Below are 25,685 nucleotides of genomic sequence, written 5' to 3' on the forward strand. Positions count from 1 at the left end.
ACTGAAGAATACAATACAGGAACTCCGAGAAGTATGCACAGGTTTAAACACTCGAATTGTTCAAGCAGAAGAAGGGATATCAGAGGTCAAAGTCCAACTTAATGAAATAAAACGTGAAGAAAAGATTAGAGAAAAAAGGATAAAAAGGAATGAGCAAAGTCTCCAAGAAATGTGGGACTATGTGAAAAGACCAAATTTACGTTTGATAGGTGTACCTGAATGCGACGGACAGAATGAATCCAAGCTGGAAAATACCCTTCAGGATATTATTCAGGAAAATTTTCCTAAACTAGCAAAGCAGGTCAACATTCAACCCCAGGTAATACAGAGAACACCACAAAGATATTCCTCAAGAAGAGCAACCCCAAGGCACATAATCATTAGATTCACCAGGGTTGAAACGAAGGAGAAAATACTAAGGGCAGCCAGAGAGAGGTTAGGTTACCCACAAAGGCAAGCCTATCAGACTTACAGCAGATCTCTCAGCAGAAACTCTACAAGCCAGAAGAGACTGGGGGCCAATATTCAACATCCTCAAGGAACAGAACCTTCAGCCAATAATTTCATATCCAGCCAAACTAAGCTTCACAACTGAAGGGAAAATAAAATCTTTTATGAACAAGCAAGTACTCAGAGATTTTATTACCACCAGGCCTGCTTTACAAGAGCTTCTGAAAGAAGCATTACACACAGAAAGAAACAACCAGTATTAGCCTTTCTAAAAATACACCAAAAAGTAAAGAGCACCAACATAAAGAAGAATTTACACCAACAAATGGATAAAACAGCCAGTCAACATCAAATGGCAGTAACCCTAAATTTAAATTGACTAAATCCCCCAATCAAAAGACACAGCCAAAACCCAATGGCATGTTACATCCAGACCTGTTTCACATGCAAGGATACACAAAGACTCAAAACAAAGGACTGGAGAAAGATTTACCAACCAAATGGAGAGCAAAAATAAATAATAAATAAATAAAAAGCAGGAGTTGCAATTCTCGTATCGGATAAAATAGATTTTAAAGCAACAAAGATATAGTGGTAAAAGGATCAATGCAACAACAAGAGCTAACGATCCTAACACCCAGATACGAGTCTTAGATTCAATGAGACAGAAAATTAATAAGGATATCAAGGACTCGAACTCAGATCTGGAACAAGTAAACTTAATAAATATTTATAGAGCTCTCCACTTCAAATACACAAAATATACATTCTTGTCAATACCACATCACACCTACCCATAAGTTTAAATGAAACATTGATTGGCCATTATTAATACCCAATTTTTTTCAAAATAAAGCAATATTTCCATTTACTCTCCGTCTTTTTCTTCCTCTTTCTTCCTCTCCTTTACTTATTTTTTTTTTCTTTCCTTCTCTCAAAAAAAAAAAAAAAGAAATCAACTTGTAAATCTCTAGATCCAGGTCGGCAATGTCTCTCTCATTGCTTGATTTCCTTCCTTCCCTTCCCTCCCTCCCTCGCCGCTTCCTCCCTTCCTTCCTTCCTTCTTCCCTTCCTTCCTGCCTTCCCCCCCAAAAAAAATAAAAATAAAAAAAATAAGCAGAACGGAATCCTAAACTTTGGATAGTAAAATAATTAGCTGGTCTATGAGTATGTATATATGTATGTATTGATTTATTCTGAGACAGTCTCACTCTGTCATCCAGGCTGGGTGCAGTGGTCTGACCTCGGCTCACTGCAACCTCTGCCTCCCAGGTTCAAGTGATTTTCCCACCTCATCCTCCCAAGTAGCTGGGCCCACAGGCATGCATCACCACACCTGGTTAATTTCTGTAATTTTTGGTAGAGATGGATGTTTCACTATGTTGGCCAGGTTGGTCTTGAACTCCTGGCCTCAAGTGATCTGGCCACCACAGCCTCCCAAAATGCTGGGATTATAGGCATAAACCGCTGCACCCAGCCTATGAGTATTTATTGAGGGCCTGCTCTGTGTGGTTCTCAGTACTAGGTACAATACGACAAGATAAAGTCCCTGAGCTTCATAAACTCGCATTCCAGAAAACAAACAAATGAAGAAAATTTCAGATCAGGATGTGGCCATGGAAGTTGGAATCCACTAAGGAGTGTGTAACAACTCACCTTCCTGAAAAAAAAATTCAGATAATACGAGCTGTGAAAAGAAAAATGAATGACTTGAAGGAAGAGGTGCGACAGGGAAGAACTCTTGAGGAGTTGATGTTTGGCTGAGACCCAAGTAAAGAGGAGGCAGCCACATGATGACTCATAGGAAGACCGTTCCGAGCAGAAGTCCCAACAATTTGAAAGCTCCTGGGGAATTTGAGGGATAGAAGACCAGTGTGGCTGGAACCTGGTGGGTGAGCAGAAGAGTGTGGCGAAGACTGAGCAAAGAAGGCACGGTCAAGCCACGGACCATGCCAGGGGCTTGGTTATTACCTAACACATAATTGGAAGCTATTGGAGGAATAGCGATGTGGTTAAGTAAATTTTGTTTTTATTTCTTTTGAGACAGAGTCTTGCTCTGTCACCCAGGCTGGAGTGCAGTGGCATGATCATGGATCACTAAAGTCTTGATCTCTTGGGCTCAAGCAATCCTCCCACCTTGCCCTCTCAAAGTGCTGGGATTACAGATGTGAGCCACTGTGCCTGGCCTAGTAAATATTATTAAAATATTACTCAGACTGTCATCTGGAAAGGGGGCTGCTGGGAGGGCAAGAATGAAAGTAGGAAAAGAGGACTCTAGGAGGATTCCAGGAAGAGAGGACTCCAGGACTCTAGGACTCCAGGATTCCCTGAAGCCTAGAGAAGAAAGTGCTTCTAAAAGGATGGAGTGGTCAGCTTGCCACATCCCACAGAGAGGTCTAGTAATGTAAGGACAGAGAATGGATCATTGGCTTTGGCAAGATATAGGTAGGTCACTGATGACCTCAATAGGAGCTGTTTAGTAGAGGGATGGCACAGAAAGCCTGATAAGAGTGGACTGAGGATGTGAATAAATCAACTACAGCCAACTCTTTTGAGTTGGAGTCCAGTTTCATGCCTAGTCTGAAATTCAAGATTCATAATGAAGAGTTTACTTTTTTCAAGCATTGACAGGAGTTAAGCATGCCTCAAACCATATTTTAAAATACAGTCACATTACAATGTTATCGGATTCTGTGGTTGCCGATAACCCGATTCATACTAGTGACAGTCAGCACTTGGACTAGAGCACTCAAGCTGCTGAGAAGGAAAACTGCCTCCAGGTTCTTTGCTTCCTACAAAGATGCACCAGGACCAGAGAAGAAAAGACCAAGTTCTGAGAGTGTTAAGAGGAGTGCTAGGAGATGATGCCCCACCCTAAGACCTTTGACCAGAGGTTCTGAGAAGGCTTGGAGAGGGACAGGGATGCTGGGCCCTGCAGCTGGTGACAAGAGAGAAACTTTAATTATATTGGGTGAAATTCTCCTGTAGAGAAAAGAAGGTAAAACTATATATATATATATATATATATATTTTTTTTTTTTACCAGAAATGCCCAAGAGAGTTCTGCTACCCTCAAGAATCTATTCTTCCTGAAAATGTGAAGACAATGGCTTAGATCTGGAGACCAAAAGTATTCTCAGATGTGGCTGTGCATTTTAGTGGATGGGCAATGTGGGGTAGAGTGGGGATGCAGGGCTACTGTGGAAAAGGCAGCCCAGCCTGCTCAGAGGTGTCTATACAGACCCACATTGCTGGCACAAGCAACTCATTTTAACTACCATATAATGCTTTTTTTTTTTTTAGACAGAGTCTTACTCTCTTGTTTAGGTTGGAGTTTAGTGGTGTGATCTCAGCTCACTGCCACCTCTGCCTCCTGGGTTCAAGTGATTCACATGCCTCAGCCACCTGAGTAGCTGGGATTGCAGGTGTGGAGCACCATACCTGGCTAGTTTTTATTTTTATTTTTGTATTTTTACCAGTGTTTCATCATGTTGGCCAGGCTGGTCTTGAACTCCTGACCTCAAGTGATCTGCCCACCTCAGCCTCCCAAAGTGCTGGGATTACAAGTGTGAGCCACTGCGCCCAGCCACAATGTTTTTTTGTTTTTGTTTTCTTTGAAACAGAGTCTCACTGTTGCTCAGACTGGAGTACAGTGGTGCAAACATGGCTCCCCATAGCCTAAACCTCCTGCACTCAAGCACTTTCACCTGCTTCAGCCTCCTGTGTCGCTGAGACCACAGGCACACATCACCGTGCCTGGCTAGCTTTTGATTTTTTTTGTAAAGATAAGTTCTCACTTTGCTGCCCAGGCTGGTCTTGAACTTTTGGGCTCAAGTGATCCTGCCACTTTGGCTTCCCAAAGTGCTGAGATTCCAGGTCTGAACCACTGTGCCCAGCCTTTCTACAGTTGAAAAAAGACCAATGAGCTGTAGAGGGAGAAATTCCACAAGGCAAACAAATACACTAATCTTATATCATCCAGGGCTGCAGAAGAGCCACAGTTGAGGAAACAGGCTATGGCACACAGTGAGGGAATTCATTCTGCTAACTAAAGCATCTCCCCTCTGGGACTGTCATTGTGAGGGTATGGCCTGGCCGGAGTTGAGACTGTCAAGTGGCTCTCTGGATAGTTGCAAGGTCTAATAGAGAAGGAGCTAATGAACAGGGAAGTTGCTCATGAATGCTGACCCACTTACTTTAAAGAGGTAAGTCGACAAGAACACTAGGTGGGATGGCCAGGAGATAGGATAATTGTTGCTGATTCAAAAGGAAATTTGCAAAATTGTTAAAATAAAGGCTGGAAAATAATCACTTATGGTGGATGTATGACTGCTTATTTAGGTTTTCCTCTACTGTTAGACACATAGAATGTTTCCAAACCTTGTTGATATGGCCTCAGCGTGGTTATCATGCTGCTGTGGAATGGCACAGAGAAGCAGATGTGGCAGTAAGACAGGCAGGACCACTTGGACATGCACTCTGATTGCAGCAATGTGAAAATCTCATGGAGAAAGATCAGAAAGGGACATTGAAAAATGAAAATATTGGCCAGGTGCAGTGGCTCACATCTAATTCCAGCACTTTGGGAGGCCGGGGTGGGCAGATCACGAGGTCAGGAGTTCGAGACGAGCCCGGTCAATATGCTGAAACCCTTTCTCTACTAAGAACAATACAAAGCTTGGTGTAGTGGTGCATGCCTGTAATTCCAGCTACTCAGGAGGCTGAGGCAGGAGAATTGCTTGAACCTGGGAGGCAGAGGTTGAAGTGAGCCAAGATCGCCACCATTGCACCCTAGCTTGGGCAACAAGAGCAAAACTCCATCACAAAAATAAAAAAAAAAGAGAGAGAGAGAGAGAAAAGAAAAATGACTGTGGGCTTATGTATATTTTGAAAAGTTTAAATTAATGTTATGTATTTAAATGTTCAATAAATTTTTCAGGCAACTGTTTTTTGAGACAGAGCCTCACTCTGTTGCCCAGGCTGGAGTGCAGTGGCAGATCTCAGCTCACTATAACTGCTGCCTCCCACATTCAAGTGATTCTCCTGCCTCTGCCTTCCTAGTAGCTGGGATTACAGGTGCGCACTACCACGCCCAGTTGATTTTTGTGTTTTTAGTAGAGATAGCGTTTAGTCATGTTGACCAAGCTGGTCTTGATCTCCTGACATCAAGTGATACACCTGCCTTAGCCTCCCAAAGTGCTGGGATTTCAGGTGTGAACCACTGAGCCCAGCCCCCAGCAACTGTTTTAATAAATAGTTTTGGTAATGGTAGTACATGAAGTTGTGAGCTGCTGGGCAAATGGCAGTGTGAACTCATCCTTGTTGCCTTTGCCCACATCTCCAGTCCAAACTCTGTACTTCTCCTGAGCCCAGAGGATGCTGGGGCCTGGGACCCTCCTCCACAGTTTCCTTCCTTGGCTGAGCCTGCTGAGAACTGAAGATCAGCCATGGAGAAGCCCTGAGGTGAAAATCAAACCAAACTCTAGATGCTTGAGAGATGGGAAGGGGTAAGAGCTATGCTTGTCCACTCAAGAATTCTTATTTTTGGCCAGGTGTGGTGGCTCATGCATGTAATCCCAGCACTTTGGGAGGCCGAGGCTGGTGGATTACCTGATGTTAAGAGTTTGAGACCAGCCTGGCCAACATGGTGAAACCTGTCTCTCTCTATATATATAAAAAGAATAATAATAATTATTTTTATTTTATTTTTTTTGAGATGGAGTCTCACCCTGTCACCCAGACTGAAATGCAATGGTGCAATCTCGGCTCACTGCAACCTCAATCTCCTGAGTTCGAGAGATTCTCCTGCCTCAGCCTCCTGAGTAGCTGTGATTATAGGTGCGCGCCACCACACCTGGATAATTTTTGTATCTTTAGTAGGGTCGGGGTTTCACCATGTTGGCCAGGCTGGTCTCAAACTCCTGACCTTGTGATCTACCTGCCTCAGCCTCCTAAAGTGCTGGGACTACAGGTGTGAGTCACTGCGCCTGGCCCACTTGAGAATTCTTTAGGGATTGCTCTCCTATGCCAAGGAGTGAGGGAGCTGAGTTCTTTCTTTCTTTTTCTTTTCTTTTTTTTCGTTTTGAGACGGAGTGCTGCTTTTGTTGCCAGGAGTGCAATAGTGCGATCTCGGCTCACCACAGCCTCCGCCTCCAGGGTTCAAGCGATTCTCCTGAGTAGCTAGGATTACAGGCATGTGCCACCATGCCCAGCTAATCCTTTTGTATTTTTAGTGGAGACGGGGTTTTTCCATGTTGGTCAGGCTGGTCTCAAAGCCCCAGCCTCAGGTGATCCGCCTGCCAAAGTGCTGGGATTACAGGCATGAGCCACCGTGCCTGGCTGAGCTGAGTTCTTTCTACCCCCAAGGCCAGTCAGCTGAGGAGACTAGGGGGAGAGATGCTTCCTCCTGCTGCTCAGGTGGGCTCTGTCACCTGGGCAGTGGGTGCACAGCTGAACCTTGCGGGCAGATAGTAGTGTTCCTTTCACCACTCATGGGACTGCTGCCTGCTATGGTCTGAATGTTCATATCCCTTCCTGACAAAGTCACATTTTGAAACCTAATCCCCAGTGCAATTGTTTTAAGAAGTGAGACCTTGGGAGGCGAGCCCTCATGAATGAGATTAATGCCCTTTAGAAGATACCAAAGGGAGCTCATTCACCCCTTTTACCATGTGAATACACAGATAGAAAATGCCTTCTATTAAGCAGAGAGTGAGCTCTCACCAGACACTGAATCTGTTGAAATCTTGTTCTTAGAATTCCCAGCCTCTAGAATTGTGAGAAATAAACTCTTATAAGCCAGTTAGTTTATGAGACTATATAACCATAGGGAAAATAAAAGGCAATCAATAGTGGAATAAAAACATTACAATAAAACCATCAGGTCAGTGAAAGGAAAAAAGAGAATGAAGAGCAACTTGTCAAAACCATAAAAGCAAAGACAAAGAAAAGAGAAAAATTAAGTAAATAGTAAATATGATGAAAAAAAGAGCCAGGCGCGGTGGCTCACACCTATAATCCCCGCAGTTTGGGAAACTGAGGCGGGTGGATCACGAGGTCAAGAGATCGAGAACATCCTGTTCAACATGGTGAAACCCCGTCTCTACTAAAAACACAAAAATTAGCTGGGCATGGTAGCGCGTGCCTGTAATCCCAGCTACTCCAGAGGCCGAGGCAGCAGAATTGCCTGAACCCAGGAGGCGGAGGTTGCGGTGAGCCGAGATCGCGCCATTGCACTCCAGCATGGGTAATGAGAGTGAAACTCCGTCTCAAAAAAAAAGAATAAAATTAAAAAGTCAATTTTACTAAAAATGAAGTAAATTAATTTTTATATTAACAAATGCTAAAATATTTTAACAGAAAACAACCTCTATCTCTAAATTATTTATGAAAAAGACATTTTACATGGGGTAAAAAAGTTCTGAAAACAAAGTGATACACCGAAGTAATAAAAATAAAACAATAGAAAGCTGGACATTATGTTAGTGTATAGCTTACAACGTATAAAGGAATTACTACATCGTAAACCTGTATGCATCAAACAACATGGAGCTAAATTTAAGGAAAGGAAAGGTGATAAAATATGATGATTTTTAAAATTGTTATTGGGAAATTTTATTTTATGGGAGATTTTAATATACATTTTTGAGAATCAGAGAAACTTAATAGTCTAAAGGTAATAAAAGGCTGGGCATGATGGCTCACGCCTGGAATCCCAGCACTTTGGGAGGCCAAAGCAGGTAGATCACTTGAGGTTAGGAGTTCCAGACCAGTTTGGTTAACATGGTAAAATTCTGTCTCTACTAAAAATAAAAACAGCCAGCATGGTGACACATGCCTGTAATCCCAGCTACTCAGGAGGTTGAGGCAGGAGAATCGATTGAACCTGGGAGACAGAGGTTGCAGTGAGCCAAGATTGCGCTTCTGCACTCCAGCCTGGGCAACAGAGCGAGATTCTGTCCCAAAACAAACAAACAAACAAACAAACAAACAAACAAACAAACAAAGTGAAGACACTGAGAAATTGAATGATACACTCAACAATTTCAAGTTAGTAGATATGGTCTTTTTGTCTTTTAAGTAAGGGTGTGTGTGTGTGTGTGTGTGTGTGTGTAATGAGAAGAAATGTATATTTCTTCCCATATGTCCATAGATTATTTATAAAAATTGTTTGGTAATTAGTCTCAAAGAAAAACTTCTAACAAAATTTAAAATTTTTAACAAAGTTTGCAGGCCTTAAAGAAAATCTCACACCAAATGTTAGAAAGCTTAGACTATAACATAATAAAATTAGACATAAGTATAAAAAAGATAAACAAAAAGACTTAATTACCTATAAATTAACACATTTCTAGGCCTGGTGTGATGGCTCATGCCTATAATTCCAGCACTTTGCCAGGCTGTAGCAGGTGAATTGCTTGAGGTTGGGAGTTTTTGATCAGCCTGAGCAACATAGTGAAAACCTGTCTCTATAAAAATTAAAAAAAAAAAAAAAATTAGACAGGCTTGGTGGTGCTACTTGGGAGGCAGAGGTGGGAGGATCACTTGAGAACAGGCGTTCAAGGTTACAGTGAGCTATAATCACGTCAGCTTGGGTGACAGAGCAAGAATTTGTCTAAAAAAAAGTGAAAGAAAGAAAGAAAGAGGGAAAAAAAGGAAACACATTTCTAAAAATCTTGAATTAGTGAGAACATCAAAACAGATTAGACATATGGAATGCAATAAAAAGGAAAATACTTTATGCAAAATGAAGGGAATAGAATACAGTAAAAGCTGTTTTCTGAAGGAATTCTATAGTGTTAAATACATTAATTTCCAAAGAAGAAAGACTAATAAGAACAAACTTGGGCTGAGAGTGGTGGCTCACGCCTATAATTCCAGCACTTTGGGAGGCCGAGGCAGGCAGATCACGAGGTCAAGAGATCAAGACCATCCTGGCCAACAGGGTGAAACCCCTTCTCTACCAAAAATACAAAAATTAGTCGGACATGGTGGTACATGCCTGGCATCCCAGCTACTCGGGAGGCTGAGGCAAGAGAATTACTTGAACCCAGGAGGCTGAGGTTGCAGTGAGCTGAGGTTGCACCACTGTACTCCAGCCTGGGAGACAGAATGATACTCCATCACTCTGTGGAGAAAAAAGAAACCCAAAAAAATCCCCCCAAAAAACCTGATAGTAATCTTAATAAATTAGAAAAATCTATAAAATATTCTTTTAGAAAGTATGAAGGGAGAATAATTAAAAATAAAAGCTAAAAATAATAGCATATAAGTAGAAAAAAATAATTTAAATGTTGATTCTTTGAAAAAATAGTAAGAGAGAGAAACTTTTCCTAAGCCAGATTAATTTTTTTAATAAGGAGAGAAGGAAGCAAAAATACAGAATAAAGATGAAAAAGAAGATAATCACAGACTCCTCACTGATGAATGAAATTACAAGTAACAGCCAGGCATGGTGGCTCACACCTGTAATCCCAGCACTTTGGGAGGCTGAGGTGGGCGGATCTACTGAGGCAATTTTGTATTTTTGTATTTTTAGTAGAGACGAGGTTTCTCCATGTTGGCCAGGCCAGTCTCAAACTCCTGACCTCAAGTAATCTGGCTGCCTTGGCCTCCCAAAGTGCTGGGATTACAGGTGTGAGCCACCAGGTCTGGCCTCAAGAAAGATTTTGAAAGGCTTGATGCACTATCTCATTTTTTTTTTTTTTTTTTTTGCCTCCAAAGAACTATACAATGTGAACTACATTATGTTATTCTGACTTCCCCTAAGTGAGACTAGGATGGGATTTCCCCCAGTCCTCTGGTTATTCTAGTCCCAAGCATTTTTTCCCAGAGCCTACAATGTCTGAGGCACTGGCCTATGCACTGGAGACACAGTGTCAAATCTAAACAGATTCACCTCATTCCCTGCCCTCATTGGAGGTAAGGTTCTTGTGAGGAAGACAGCTCACCACACAACTAACTTGTGACAAATGTCACGAAGCAGACATTAAAGAGGCAACGAGAGAAGTGATCCTAAGCTGAAGAAGTGATATTGAGCTTTGGTGACTTTCAGCTGAAGTTGAAGTGATACTGAGCTTTAGTGCTCTTCAGCTGAAGCAGAAGTGATATTGACCTGCGATCTTCAGCTGAAGTAGAAGTGACATTGAGCTCTAGCGATCTTCAGCTGAAGTTGAAGTGACACCGAGCTCTAGCGATCTTCAGCTGAAGTTGAAGTGACACCGAGCTCTAGCGATCTTCAGCTGAAGTTGAAGTGACACCGAGCTCTAGCGATCTTCAGCTGAAGTAGAAGTGATACCGAGCTCTAGTGATCTTCAGCTGAAGTTGAAGTGACACCGAGCTCTAGTGATCTTCAGCTAAGGTTGAAGTGATATTGACCCTTAGCATGTGAACAAGGTTCCCAACATTGTATCATGGCAGTGGTCTTCAAGTTGTACTTTCTAGAATAATTTTTGGATCCATAAAAGAGAGTGGGGAAAGGGGAAGAGACCTGACAGCTCAAAGTAGGGTAGGGTTGAAAGGCAATAGATGTGTTTACCCAAGACTTACTTTCTCTGAGACTCATAGCTGCAGCAGAGATGGGATGAATTTGCCACATCTGAAAGCAAAAAGATATGAGAGTTGCTCATAAGGGAATAAATAAATACAACCTGATCTATTCCCTGGTTTTGTGTCACCAGCTTATCTATAAACTTAGAAACTTCTCATGATTCCTGGAACCTCTCCTGGTCTCTGGCACCCACACCTTCAACTCCAGTTTCCTGGGTTACGATATGCTTATTCCCAAAAGCCTAGCTGCGTTAGGACACTCTGTCCTACCAAAATGGAAGAGTGTCCTGGTAGAACTGAAGCTCTGCTTCTCCTGCATCATGCTGCAGCACCTTCAAGTCCTGCTGTCTCCAGAAAGCCACACTTGCCACTTAGGCCTTCTTTCTCCATCTCTCTCAGAAAGGGGGCTTAAAATAAGAGGAGGTGGTAGACAGTCTCTTTGTTAATAACAACCACTTCTATTTACTGCATGCTTACTGTGTCCCAGTATTTTATTTTTAATATCACAGCAACCCCATGAGAAAAGAAGTATTAACCCTGGGACCTAGTTGTGAAACCTGAGGTTCAGAAAAGTTAAGAATCTTGCCCAAATTTAAACTGCCAGTAAGTGACAGTGCCAGGTGTAAGCCCTTTGTGTGTGCTCCAAACAATTCAGTGAAAAAAACAAGAAGTCAGCTGGGTGTGGTGGCTCACGCCTGTAATCCTAGCACTTTGGGAGGCCGAGGTGGGCAGATCATGACATCAGGGGTTGGAGACCAGCCTGGCCAACATAGTAAAACCCTGTGTCTACTAAAAATACAACAATTAGCTGGGCATGGTGGCACATGCCTGTAGTCCCAGCTACTCAGGAGGCTGAGCCAAGAGAATCGCTCTAGGTATGCCACTTCTCTAGTGAGGCAGGAGAATTGCTTGAACCCGGGAGGCAGCGGTTGCAGTGAGCTGAGATCATGCCACTGTACCCTAGCCTGAGTGACAGAGTGAGATTCCACCTCAAACAAAATAGGCAAGAAGTCTTCGGTCACCTATCTAGTGGTAGGCACAGAGATTCATTCAGATAAGGCCATTAAAAAAGAAGGTGGAGAGGGAACATTGAGTTAGTACTTGAAATTCTGCTGTCTTGACACAAATAGCCTGTCTCAAAATGATAAATGTATTTGTTAATGGAATTTACACATTTTCTACATAGCACATGTTTTGTATGTGGTGTTGAGCATAGAGGTCTTCATTATGACTCAGGAAATGGAAGTTCCACTTCCAATATGTGCTGCGTCTCTGTCACAAATGGCTTTATTATTCAAAATGTCCAGACCCCAGTTTCTGTCTTCACTTGACTGAGAAGAATTCAAGGACAGAGAATGTTCTAATCTCCTTTGTATCTCTAGTATCTAGTACAGGGCCCCAAAATGTTTGAGGGTGGAATGACTAGGGAAGGAGGGGAAAGAAGGAGGAAGAGACTTGTGTTGTAACATCAGTCCTGGTGTTAGCAATATGAATTAAAACAGTTTGCAGGGTTTGTTGAAAAGGTCTATTGTCCATCTTGGTGGCAAACTAGGAGGAAATGGTACCTAGCAGGGGCCTCTTTTGCATTAAAGGCCCAGAATGCGAAACTGACATGTACACACAATGGAATGCCTTTTTTTGGCAGCCTTTCCTTTCCCCTTGTTCTTTCCCAAGCAACTGACACCCAAATGAGAAGAGGTGGAACAGGAGGAAGGCTTGCCATAGTGACTTATCTGACTGCTTCCTTTTCAGTTACCTTTGTGGACAGACACAAGAATGCAGAGGTCGGAGCTGCCCCTAACACAATGTGGACTTGTGAGCTAGTTTTGTGACACTAAACTCACCTGATACATGTTCTTCAGTGTCCTCAATTCTTTTTACCTTTGCAGAGCTAACACTTATTTTAGGATTGTGCCAGGATTTAAACTGGGAGCATCAGCTGCAGAGGGCAAATAAGTCGAGCTAATAAGCTCCTCCAGTTCAGCTTCTTGCAGACTGCTTCAGTTTTGAAGGAGAAGTCGTTATTTTTAGAATTCCTGCTTGCGTTCACCCTGTGCCCTGAATGATTAACTCGTAGTGTGTCCCTTAAGTTTAACCCATATTCCCCCTGTGCTCCTGGGAATGTGAGCACGCTTTCCACCCAATGACCAGGATTTTAAATTTTAAATTATTTTCAATCTGCCTCCTCTTCCTCTCCCACCTCTCCAGTGGCAGCCCTCACCCTCCACCCCTCTCCTATTAAAATCATGTCCGTTCAATCTCCAGACTTGTTTGGGGAGGTGGCAGCATTGTAAGATAAACCTTAAGTAATTATTATTTTAAGTTCCAGGGTACCTGTGCAGGATGTGCAGGTTACATAGGTACACATATGCTATGGTGGTTTGCTGCACCTATCAACTTATTGCATAGGTATGAAGCCCTGCATGCATCAGCTATTTGTCCTGGTGCTCACCCTCTCCTGGCACCCTGGCCTGAAGTTATTATTAAAGTTCAGTTCAACTCTTCTGGTGTCTACAAAGTGTGCCTTTGTTGAGTCTTCAACAGACTGTAGCATTACTCACCTTATGTCATCCAACTGCAGAGGCTGGGGTGATAGGATAAGGGAATCACACAGCTCAGCATGTGGGGAGTTTATTTCAAACTCTAGTGGTCTTTCATTGAGCAGGCATATGAAGTCATTGCTGACTGATAAATCAACAAAATACTTTTAAAATGTAACCTCCGGCCAGGCATGGTGGCTCAAGCCTATAATCCCAGCACTTTGGGAGGACGAGGTGGGCAGATCACAAGGTCAGGAGATTGACACTATCCTGGCTACCATGATGAAACCCTGTCTCTATTACAAATACAAAAAGTCAGCTAGGTGTGGTGGCACGTGCCTGTAATCCCAGCTACTCAGGAGACTGAGGCAGGAGAATCGCTTGAACCCAGGAGGTGGAGGTTGCAGTGAGCTGAGATCAGGCCATTGCACTCCAGTCTTGGCAACAAGAGAGAAACTCCTTCTCAAAAAAAAAAAAAAAAAAAAGTAACCTCCTTTCATGGTTTGTTATAACTTACCCTTGACTACTCTTTAAAAAAAAATCACAAGAGAAAATTATAATTTTCCTTCATTGAGTTCAATACCTGTGAGCATCTTTCAGGTAAATTAAGATGAAAAATATATACATACAGTTACATTTTGGAAATATTTGCACCTACAATAATAGAACATGTTCTATGAGAGTAATGAGTAGTTCCTAATGTTGACTTATTTACATGTATTTTCTTTTTCTTCTTCTTTTTCTTTTTTTGAGACAGACTCTTGCTCTGTTGCCCGACTAAAGTAGTGGCGCTGTCTTGGCTCACTGCAACCTCTACCTTCCAGGTTTAAGAAATTCTCCTCCTGCCTCAGCCTCTAGAGTAGCTGGGATTATAGGCATGTGCCACCATGCCCATTGGCTTTTTTTTTTTTTTTTTTAATGAGACAATCATGACCAGGAAAGGAGCCCAAAAAAAAAAAAAAAAAAAGATTTGAAAATAAATGCAAAACTTTAAGTAGCGCACACCTGTAATCCCAGAAATTGGGCCCGGGGAGGTGGGGCAGTGGCTGAGGCTGGAGGATGGCTTGAGCTCAGGAGTTTGAGACCAACCTGGGCAACATAGCGAGATCCTGTCTCTTTTTTTTTTCCTTCGGATCTGCATCTTCTTGCAGATCCTGTCTCTTTAAAAAAGAAATAAATTGGCTGGGCGTGGTGGCTCACACCTGTAATTTCAGCACTTGGGAGGCCAAGGTGGCCAGATCACCTGAGGTCAGGAGTTCAGCATGGATGACATGGCAAAATCCCATCTTTACTAAAAATACAAAAATTCCAAAGTGAGTTGGGTTTGGTGGCAGGCTCCTGTCTGCCAGCTACTAGGAAGTCTGAGGCAGGAGAATTGCTTGAACCTGGGAGGCAGAGGTTGCAGTGAGCTGAAATCTGGCCACCCCATTCCAGCCTGGGCAACAGAGCAAGATTCTGTCTCAAAACAACAAACAAACAAAAACAATAGATAAACAAATAAGGAAAAAAGGAAGAAGGCGAGAACTTGCAATGAAAAATGAATGCATTTGGTAACACTGCCCAAATTGGGTGATGTGTTTTTAATTTTTTTTTTTTTTTAACTTTTTACTGGCAAGAAAGATTCTCCAGCATGAACCAAAGGTGCTCTCTTTTCTGGGTGGTGTGTTCCGCCCCGCCTCCCTCGACGGAGTCTTACTCTGTCCCCAGGCTGGAGTGCAGTGGCACAATCTCAGCTCACTGCAACCTCGGCCTCCTGGGTTCAAGCGATTCTTTGCCTCAGCCTCTGAGTAGCTGGGACCACAGGCGCATGCCACCACACCTGGCTAATTTTTGTATTTTTAGTAGAAATGAAGTTTCACCATGGCCAGAATGATCTCGATCTCTTGACCTTGTGATCCACCCACCTCAGCCTCCCAAAGTGCTGAGATTACAGGCGTGAGCCACCACACCCGGCCTGGGTGGTGCATTTTAACATTGTACTGAATCTGGTTAGGGTGGCTCTTGAGAAGATCATATATATATATATATTTTTTGAGAGAATCTTGCTCTGTCAGGAGGCTGGAGTGCAGTGGCACGATATCAACTCACTGTAACCTCCGCCACCCAGGTTCAAGCAATTCTACTGCCTCAACCTCCCAAGTAACTGAGACTACAGGTATGTACCACCATGCCCAGATAATTTTTGTATTTCAACAAACCCTGCAAACTGTTTTAATTCATATTGCTAACACCAGGACTGATGTTACAACACAAATCTCTTCCTCCTTCTTTCCCCTCCTTCCCTAGTCATTCCACCCTCAAACATTTTGGGGCCCTGTACTAGATACTAGAGATACAAAGGAGACTAGAACATTCTCTGTCCTTGAATTCTTCTCAGTCAAGTGAAGACAGAAACTGGGGTCTGGACATTTTGAATAATAAAGCCATTTGTGACAGAGACGCAGCTCATATTGGAAGTGGAACTTCCATTTCCTGAGTCATAATGAAGACCTCTATGCTCAACACCACATAGAAAACATGTGCTATGTAGAAAATGTGTAAATTCCATTAACAAATACATTTATCATTTTGAGACAGGCTATTTGTGTCAAGACAGCAGAATTTCAAGTACTAACTCATGTTCCCCCTCCACCTTCTTTTTTAATGGCCTTATCTGAATGAATATGCCCACCACTAGAGGTGACCTAAGACTTCTTGTCCCCCCCTCCTTTGAGACAAGAGTTTTGCCCTTGTCGCCCAGGAGGGAGTGCAATGATGTGATCTCAGTTCACTGTAAGCTCCACCTCCTGGGTTCAAGCGATTTTCCTGCCTCAGCCTCTCCAGTAGCTGAAATTACGGGCATGCGCCAACACGTCCGGCTGATTTTTTTGTATCTTTAGTAAAAACAGGGTTTCACCATGTTGGGGGCTATGGTTGGTCGTGAACTCCTGATGTCGTGATCTGCCCACCTCGGTCCCCCAAAGTGCTGTGATTACAGGCATGAGCCACCACTCCCGGCCTTCAATATTTTTAAATTTAAAAAAATATATAGTATTTACTTAGAAGCATTCAGAATGTCAACAAAACAGCTGCAACTTTTTTTTTTTTTGCAATTAAAGTGGTATTCAGTTAATGGAACAACAATTATTTTGTATAAGCTGCATCAAAGACAAGATGAAAAAACTACCATCCTCATATGTAACTAATTTGTGCTGTGCACCAAGATGAACCTGCTTTAAATTTCCATGGCAATTTACAACCCCCATATTGTACCAGGCAAGGTTAGTGGTTATTGAATATACCATCAGCGCGTGCTGGCTCAGGCCTGTGATTCCAGCTACTCAGGAGATGAGGCAGTAGAATCTCTTGAACCCAGAAAGCAGAGGGTTGCAGTGAGTCAAGATTTCGCCACTGCACTCCAACCTGGGTGACAGAGTGAGACTCTGTCTCAAAAAAAAAAAAGAGAATACCACTAGGACGAGGCTATCTAAAGACACATTTTGGTAGTATGTTAATTACATAAAAAAAGACACTGTACAGTTTAAAAACAAATTTTACACAGCCTTACATTTTAATTTTTTTCTTTAAAAGGAGTGAGTTGTATATGGGGGGTTAAATGCTTTATAGACAAGAAAAAAAACTTCAAGAACCAGCTTATTCATTATCACCATCTTCTTCATCTTCCTTCTCCTCATCCTCTTCATTTTCCTCAGCTTCCTCCTCTTTTTCTTTTCTTCAGCCTTGACCACTCCCTTTTTTGCTGCATCAGCCTTGCCTTTAGCTCTATATGCAGCAAGATCCTCTGTATTTATCCTTCAGTTTCGCAGCTGCTTTTTCTTTTTCTTTCTTTCTTTTTTTTTTGAGACGGAGTTTCGCTCTTGTTACCCAGGCTGGAGTGCAATGGCGTGATCTCGGCTCACCGTAACCTCTGTCTCCTGGGTTCAGGCAATTCTCCTGCCTCAGCCTCCTGAGTAGCTGGGATTACAAGCACGGGCAACCATGCCCAGCTAATTTTTTGTATTTTTAGTAGAGATGGCGTTTCACCATGTTGACCAGGATGGTCTCGATCTCTTGACCTTATGATCCACCTGCCTCGGCCTCCCAAAGTGCTGGGATTACAGGGTTGAGCCACTGCGCCCGGCCCGCAGCTGCTTTTTCTAAGGCTGCTTGTCATCTGCAGCAGTGTCATTCCACGTCTCTCTCAGCTTCTTCCAAGCATCACCAATGGACAGGTCAGGATGTTCTCCTGTAACTTTTGGGCAATACTCAGAACAGGACAGAAAAAAGGCTAAAGGAGGCCTCTTGGGTGCCTCGGGATCCTTGAACCTCTTTTTTGTCTCCCCTGTAGGAGATAACGGTTTTCATTTCTCTTTCATCATGGGCCTTGTCTGCCTTTGCCGTATCTTCAAATTTTTCTTTCTCTTTAGCAGATGGTATTCCACCTCTCTGAGGACTTCTTAGAAAACTCTGAGAAATTGACTGAAGCATCTGGGTGCTTCTTCTTATGCCCCTCTAGACAAGTTTGCACAAAAAATGCATATGATGACATTTTGCCTCTTGGCTTCTTAGGATCTCCTTTGCCCATGTTGAGTTTTTTTCCCTCAGTAAGGCAGAGTTGCCCAGTGCCCGACCAGCTCTCACTTGCCCTTGTGCTATCTCTATGGAAAGGATAATAATTTAAAAGTTTTAAATAAGCATGTCCTATCCTTCAGTTATCTAAAGCAGGTTTTTGTTTGTTTTTTTCTTTTTTAAATCACTGCTTTGTCTTTATTAAAGAAACTTAGAAAGAAACCAGACCTGGCAACCAAGGGGTGAGGTACTGCCCAGGAAGGTGAAGTGGGTGCAGGCTCTGGGGATTTCAAGTGCAGCCTGATGGCCTGGGAGGGGCCAAGGAGACCAGATCCTGGCAGCAGCTGATGAGGTACCCAAGGGCACTTTCAGGCATTGGGGACATCAGCTGGTTCTGTGGGCAGGGGTTGGGGGTTGGGATGCAGGGTAGGTTGGGCTGGCCTGGAATCTCCCTGAGGCCACCCTGCCTTGTCTACCCAGATCATCCACTGGTCCTGATTCTGTTCATTGCCTTCCATGTCCATCTCATTGACCTCTCTGTCATCAGGTGACTCACTGTAGTCATTCATCTCATCCATGTCCTGCATGTCCTCATCGTCCTCTGAGTCCTCTTCACTATCCTCATCATCTTCATCATCCTCTTCTTCCTCATCATAGTGCTCTGATGCTGACTTGCCAATAGGAACCAGGTTGTTTGTTGTCTTTCTCTGCGATGCTTTGGAGCAAGGCCTGATGCTGCTGTTCCTGATGCTGCAGCTCTGTCCCTTCCACACAGGGTCAATCCAGATTAAACAAGTGTTTCAGTCACACGAGGGAAGAGTGGGGGGAACAAAGTGGACATGGCTCCTAAATAGCTGTTTGACCTTGGCTGAGTCACTTAACCTCTCTGGGCCTCAGTGTCTTCATCGCGTGGGGAGGCGACCTAAAGCAGGTTTTGCAGGAAATCTGAATCTGACTGAGAATCTGACTGTTGATTGTTTTCAAAGTTCCAAGTAGTCAAGCCACAAAAGGAATTTCTCAGTTTCTTCGGTATGGCTCAGGCAAATAAAAACTGGTGGCTAAGACCTAAAGAACACAGTTTTAATCTCTGAAACACAGATGACTTCAGGCAGAAGCCCAACTGGGGAGGGAGAGGGAGGCAAGGGGAAAGATTTCTCTCCCATGATCACATTGTCCCAAAAAGGCTCCTTGTGTACAGTTTATAAGGTCACATGTTGACACAATGGTTGTTAAGACCTTGATGAAAAGAGTTGGAGGAAGCCAGTGTAAAATACCCAAAGACATATCAGTGGTCAGGCCTTGAGGCATATAAAGAAACCCGGCAAAGTTTGCCATCTCTTTTATCTGCTCTTGCCCACCTCTGCCTAGATGTTACAAAGGAAGGAAATACTTGTTGAGAATATATTGCACTCCACAAATGAGAATGTTGCATTAATGAATAACATATATATTGGCTCTTTCAACACGAAGGACCTTGTATAGTCCTTTACTAAGCTTAAGGCTTGTCCAGACAAGATTAAACACACACAAGTAGCCTCCTCCCTCCTCTAGTAAACCCAAATAAATCTAATTAGCTTGGAATGATTCCTACAGTTGCTCTCACGGCTATTAGGATTTAGTTTGATCTCCTGGCAAAGCCAACCCAGTCCCGCATGAGCCCCCCACACTCTGCCTCCATCCTTCTCAATCCCTTACTCCCTGCTGATGTCCCCGCCCCCTGCCACCATGTTAACTGTGAGGTCCTTGATGTGCACACTCCCTCCTCATACTTTCAAGCCTTTCTTTCTCCTATTCCTTTTACCTCCATGTCTGTTTACCCTCACCTGTCCTTCCACATTTAATTCCAACATCACCTCCTCCTGAAGGCCCTCCTGGATTGTCTCCTTGTTCATATCAGGCCTAGTGCCTCACCAGTCTGTGCCCATGCATGCTGTCCAGGCCTCCACCACAGGGTTCAACTGAATGGAAACCCTTTGTCTTTTCCTGTTTACTGTTTCTTTTTCTTGTTGTTGTCGAGAGGCAGTCTTGAGCTATTGCCCACGCTGGAGTGCAGTGGTGTGATCTTGGCTCACTGCAACCTCCACCTCCCGGGTTCAAGCAATTATCCTGCCTCAGCCTTCCAAGTAGCTGAGATTACAGACATGTGCCACCACACCTGGCTATTTTTTGTATTTTTAGTAGCGACAGGGTTTCACCATGTTAGTCAGGCTGGTCTTGAACTCCTGACCTCAGGTAATCTGCCCACCTCAGCCTCCCAAAGTGCTGGGATTATAGGCATGAGCAACTGCACCCAGGCTCCTGTTTACTGTTTCTTTTCTCATAATACAAAACCTGTCACATAGCAAGTGTTTAATGTACATTTGGTGAATGAATGGTTTAATCAGAGTTTGTTTCTAATCTTGTTTCCAGCCCACATTAGCTTATTCACTTGTGTGCAAAAGTGGGTGAGGACAAATAAATCTTAAATCATTTGCTTGACTAAGAATGTTTTCCTGATAGCAAGTTGGCAACCTGAAAATTAGTGGGAAAAGTAACGATGGTTACTGAACAGACTGCCAATTGGATGCTGATTATCTGCTGTGAATCATTTCTTTAACCTTCGAAAGCTTTTGAAATGATTTTTCTGGGTATAACAATAATGTGACTAACTAAAAATGATGAAGATCATGTTTACTGTAGATGTGTGTGAAACATCCTTGTTTTGTCCCAAGTGCTACAATTGCAACCCCTAAATTTATCTCCTTTCTCCACTCTACCCACTCCTAGTATACATGCAGGCACTCACACTCGTGTGTGCACACACACAACCCCCTAGACTAACCCTTACCAGATTTAGTCTTTTTTTTTTTTTGAGACGGAGTTTCGCTCTTGTTACCCAGGCTGGAGTGCAATGGCGCGATCTCGGCTCACCGCAACCTCCACCTCCTGGGTTCAGGCAATTCTCCTGCCTCAGCCTCCTGAGTAGCTGGGATTACAGGCATACGCCACATTGCCCAGCTAATTTTTTGTATTTTTAGTAGAGATGGCATTTCACCATGTTGACCAGGATGGTCTCGATCTGTTGACCTTGTGATCCACTCACCTCGGCCTCCCAAAGTGCTGGGATTACAGGTTTGAGCCACCGCATTCGGCCCCAGATTTAGTCTTTAATGGAGTTCAATAAGACACATTTCACCACATTTCCAAAGTTATAATGGATCTTGGAGGGGAAAGCTATGGAAAACAGTGACAGAGACACACTTATCACACAGCGATAGAGCTTCCTTTTTGTCTCTTCAAACAAATCAAGAAAAAAAAAACGAAAATTATCTAAGAATTCCAAACTGCTGGACTATTCCCATTGCACCGAGTCATGTGGATCTGGGTCAATTACACAATCAGTTGTGCAAGTCAGCTGGCAGACAGAAACGAGTTACTTCAGAAAGATCATCTCAGGGAGCTTATTCTATTCCCTTTTAAGTAATGAGTCTAATGAACTCAAACAGGAGACTTGAAGTCCCTGATTTCTGCTGTCACTGGAAAGGAATTACTTTTGACAATTTTCTATGTAATTTATTGGAGAATGACAAAAGCAGTTGAAAACATTATTAGCTGGAATCTTGGCCTGTTTTGATAAACAACAGATAAAAAGTTTTAAGGGTGGAACTTGCAAGTCTAATTATACAACATTAAAAACAAAAGTCTCCATATCAAACATAATGTGTACATGTAAAATGAACACGAGGAACTGTTAGAACACTTACCTAAAGCAGTTTCATGTTGCAGAAAAATGATGTTATAGATCTGGCATACATTTAGCATAGAAACTCTTCCTACAAGTATAAGGAGAAAGAGAATCAAAACAAGGAGACTTAAGACTCAGTCTTAGCTCCAGTTTGGCCTTTGTGACCCTGGCCGAGTCACTTCAACATGAACTTGGTTTCCTACGTCTACAAAATAAAACAGTTGAGCTACTATTGTTGCTGTATTACTACTACTGATCTATTTGTGCTGGATTAGTCTATATCTAGATAAAGGAGGCCAAGTGTTTTTGGCATCACCAAACACCATTTAAACAAATAGCACTCCCTCCATAGGGGAGGAGGCTGCACACATCTCTCGCTGTCCTCCACTTTGAGAATGTGGATGAATTCCAATCAGCAGCCACCAGCTGACTGATTTGCCCACAGCCCGCTCTGGGTCCATTGGCTGGGAGGCTTCTGGAGGCAGCTGGGTCGTGTCACCCTGACCCAAACTGGTGATATGAAACAACAGTCAGATGTGCGAGCAGGTGCATAATCCATCCTCAGGAGGGAGAATGGGGTGAGGGAACAGTGGTTTAGGAGTGACTCATTCAGGTTATTCGTTCTGTGTAAAACCCAAGGCCTTCCAACTGACCCTGACCTACCTTCCCTGACTCTTTCTTCTGCTTTTCCGACACTTTCTCTGGGCCTCTATTGCCCTTCTTGCTAGTACAGCTGGCCCTTTGATGGCTTATATAGAAGATAAATTACCTAAATCATTCATTACCCCAACCCTTGTGAATAGATTTTCCTTGTTGCCACAACCTGGATTTTATCCCCAGCCCTATGTGATAAAGTGAAGAACTTCCAAGCTTCAGCCTCAAAGGAAAACCAGTCACTCAGCTCCACTGGTAATTGGTCTAAGCCAATCACTGTGCTCCCATGGGTAATCGGTCTAAACCAATCACTGCATTCCTTCTCCCAGTCTGCTTACCAGTGTTTGTCTTAGGTATGGCCATACACTGCAATTTTGGCTAGTGGGGAGTAAGTCAGTTAAGAGGTTTCTGGGAAAACTCACACTGTCCTCTCGGTATGAGATGCTTAGAATGATGCTGCCATCTTTTGAAAAAGAGAACAATCAGCTGACAGGCTGAGTGAGCCTGGCTGAGCAGAGAAATGAAGAGAATCACCTGGGGCCTGAGTGAGCTCACTGGGCTGCTTTGTTAATCAACCCTGGATGCTCTCTACCTGTTGAATTCTTGTTTTGTGAAATTACAATTTTTTCTTACTGTTTGAGTCAGAAGCCCAAACTATGTTTCTATTTCTCATGCTGGCACACTGGAGAGGCCACAGGAAAGCCCCAAATGGGGTTAGTGGAGGAATCAGTTCCTCCACTTAGAATCCAGTACTGAGGAACAAATTACTTCAAAATGTAGTGGTTGAAAATAGCAATAAGCATGTATTGTCTCTCAGTCTCTGTAGGTTGCAAATTTTACAGCAGCTTGAATGGGCAGCCTGGCTTAGATTCTCTCCTCTCATGAGATTGCAGGTGGGTGTGGGCTGGGTATGCCTAATCTGAAGGTTCAGCTGGGGCTGGTGGGTCTGATTCCAAGGAGGCTCACTCACTTGGCTGGCCAATGGGGGCTGGCTGTGGTGGGAGGCCTCATTTTCTCTCCATATGGGCTTCACCACATGGTACTTGAGTGTCCTCTGTTTTAAAATATATGTTTTACTGTGTGTTCTCACTCGTAAGTGGGTGTTGAACAATGAGAACACATGGACACAGGGAGGGGAACATCACACACCGGGGCCTGTCAAGGGGTGGGGGGTGGGCAGGGGAGGAATAGCAGGAGGTGGGGGGATTGGGGAGGGATAACATTAGGAGAAATGTGTAATGTAGATGATGGGGTGATGGAGGCAGCAAACCACCATGGCATGTGTATACCTATGTAACAAACCTGCACATTCTGCACATGTACCCCAGAACTTAAAGTATAATAAAAAAGAAATAAAAAAGAAAAAAGTACATTCCTATTGTTATACAATATACAATCAATTAGATATTAAAAACAAAACAAAAAATAAAATAAAATATAGGTTTTATTATCTAGGTGTGGCAAGGCCATCGGATCAGGAGTGACTACTAATAAAAAGACAGTTTGTTATGCTCACAGATCTCATGAGGAAGGGGTGTGTCACACCATGGGGCCACATGGGAGATGCCAAGGTCAGTCAGGAGGCAGAGAGGGAGCAGAGTAAAAACAGGGGCACGAACTTTTATTGTGGTTTCTGTGGGAAGGAATGAGTGAGGGAGGGTGATCGGGCTTAGGAGTGAATAGTTTGAATCACTGCAGCATGCTCTGGGGCATACTGACTATCCCTAGTTGTCTAGTTCCTACTCCCGGGGTGATTAGGGCAAGCGGATAGTGGCCTGGAGTGTGAGAGCCCATGAAGCACGTGGTGGTGTGTGGGTTCTGGATTGATTGTTTTACATTTGTAAAGCATCCTCACAGTTGTTTGCTATTTCTAAAAACTGGCTAGTCCTGGGAGGGGCATAAAAATAAAAAATGAAAGACATGGTAAATACATTCTCACAGCATGGTGCTGGCTTTGCCCAGAGTAAGCAATCCAAGAGAGCAAAGCAGATGCTGCAATGTCCTTTATGCTCTTCGATTCAGAAGTCACATATCATCTCTGGTGAACTCTACACAGACTGGTCCTAATTCAACATGGGGGGAGACCATGCAAAGACATAAATACCTAAGAGGTAAGGATCACTGGGAGCCATCTTGGAGGCTGGGTACTGCACATCTGGCAAGTTCCTTAACCTCCAAGCATCAGTTTCTTCACTTAAAAAAGATGGTAATAACATTGTGTTACTCTGACGTCTAAGTTGAAAGGAAACACAAAATGCCTCTGGCTTGCTTAGGCAAAAGAGGAATTTATTGGATCAATTTTGGACAATTCACACAATAGAAATCTAGGAAGGCTATAGAACCAGGCTTAGCAGAACCTACGGGAGCTCAGGGAGCAGGGAAAGTCATGCAGGGGGAAGCCTCGGGATTGGCCGGCTGGGAAACTGGTGTTGACATCAACTGGATTGGCCACCAAATACTGTGACCAGAGCTAAACACTCAGCACCACGGCTTTTGAGCAACTCTCAGCTGCCTGTGCCTTGAAGCTTCCACAGTGTAGGGAGAGTGGGGAAACGAAAATCAGGTCCCTTCTGCTTCTGGGATTACAGCAGATGTCCGCTACAAATACTGGCTTCATGGGATTCACCAAAAATATATGAGCACCTTCTTTGGAAAATCAAGAGTACTCAGTAATGGTTGGTTGCTTAATAGAAGGGAGAAAGCAGATAACTTGGGATGGAGTAGAGTGAGTTTGGAGATCTCACGTTGAGAGTGAGAGTGAAGCAGGCTCATAACATTTCCAGCCACACTGAGCATTTCTAATCATACCCTTACTCTGCCTGTACTTTTACGCACATTTGCAAATTCTCAAATTGCTGAGACCTGTACAGATCCTATCTATATACTCTAACAGCCCTGTGAACCAAGTTGGAGGCAAGGAAACAGTATGTTATTATGAAAAGGTAAAGTGAAAGCTTCTTATGCAAATTGCAGTACTGGCCGGTTGCAGTGGCTCACTCCTGCAATCCCAGCACTTTGGGAGGCTGAGACAGGCAGATCACTTGAGGTCAGAAGTTTGAGACTCCTGCCTGGGTAACATGGTGAAACCCCATCTCGACTAAAAACACAAAAATTAGTCAGGTGTGGTAGCGCACACCTGCAATCCCAGCTATTCAGGAGGCTGAAGCAGGAGAATTGCTTGAGTCCAGGTGGCAAAGCTGAGATCAGACTACTGCACTTCA

The 25,685-nt window shown here is 43.4% G+C and overlaps 1 long non-coding RNA gene and 1 pseudogene across 1 annotated transcript in view; both read right to left on the reverse strand.

Moving 5' to 3' along the window:
* The window catches only part of LOC118152685 (uncharacterized), a 39,936-nt gene extending 16,341 nt beyond the window's left edge, over positions 1–23,595 (reverse strand). Inside the window, exons 1-3 of the long non-coding RNA XR_004741414.3 lie at positions 21,830–23,595; positions 21,169–21,299; positions 10,999–11,047 (exon numbers count right to left, since the gene is read on the reverse strand). This is a non-coding gene — a long non-coding RNA (uncharacterized LOC118152685). The remainder of the gene's footprint in view (positions 1–10,998; positions 11,048–21,168; positions 21,300–21,829) is intronic.
* LOC118152684 (anaphase-promoting complex subunit 15 pseudogene) lies at positions 17,612–19,009 on the reverse strand (annotated as a pseudogene).
* Positions 23,596–25,685: the final 2,090 nt, after the last annotated feature.

Source organism: Callithrix jacchus, chromosome 4 (genome assembly GCF_049354715.1).
Source record: "Callithrix jacchus isolate 240 chromosome 4, calJac240_pri, whole genome shotgun sequence".
NCBI classification, from domain to species: domain Eukaryota; kingdom Metazoa; phylum Chordata; class Mammalia; order Primates; family Cebidae; genus Callithrix; species Callithrix jacchus.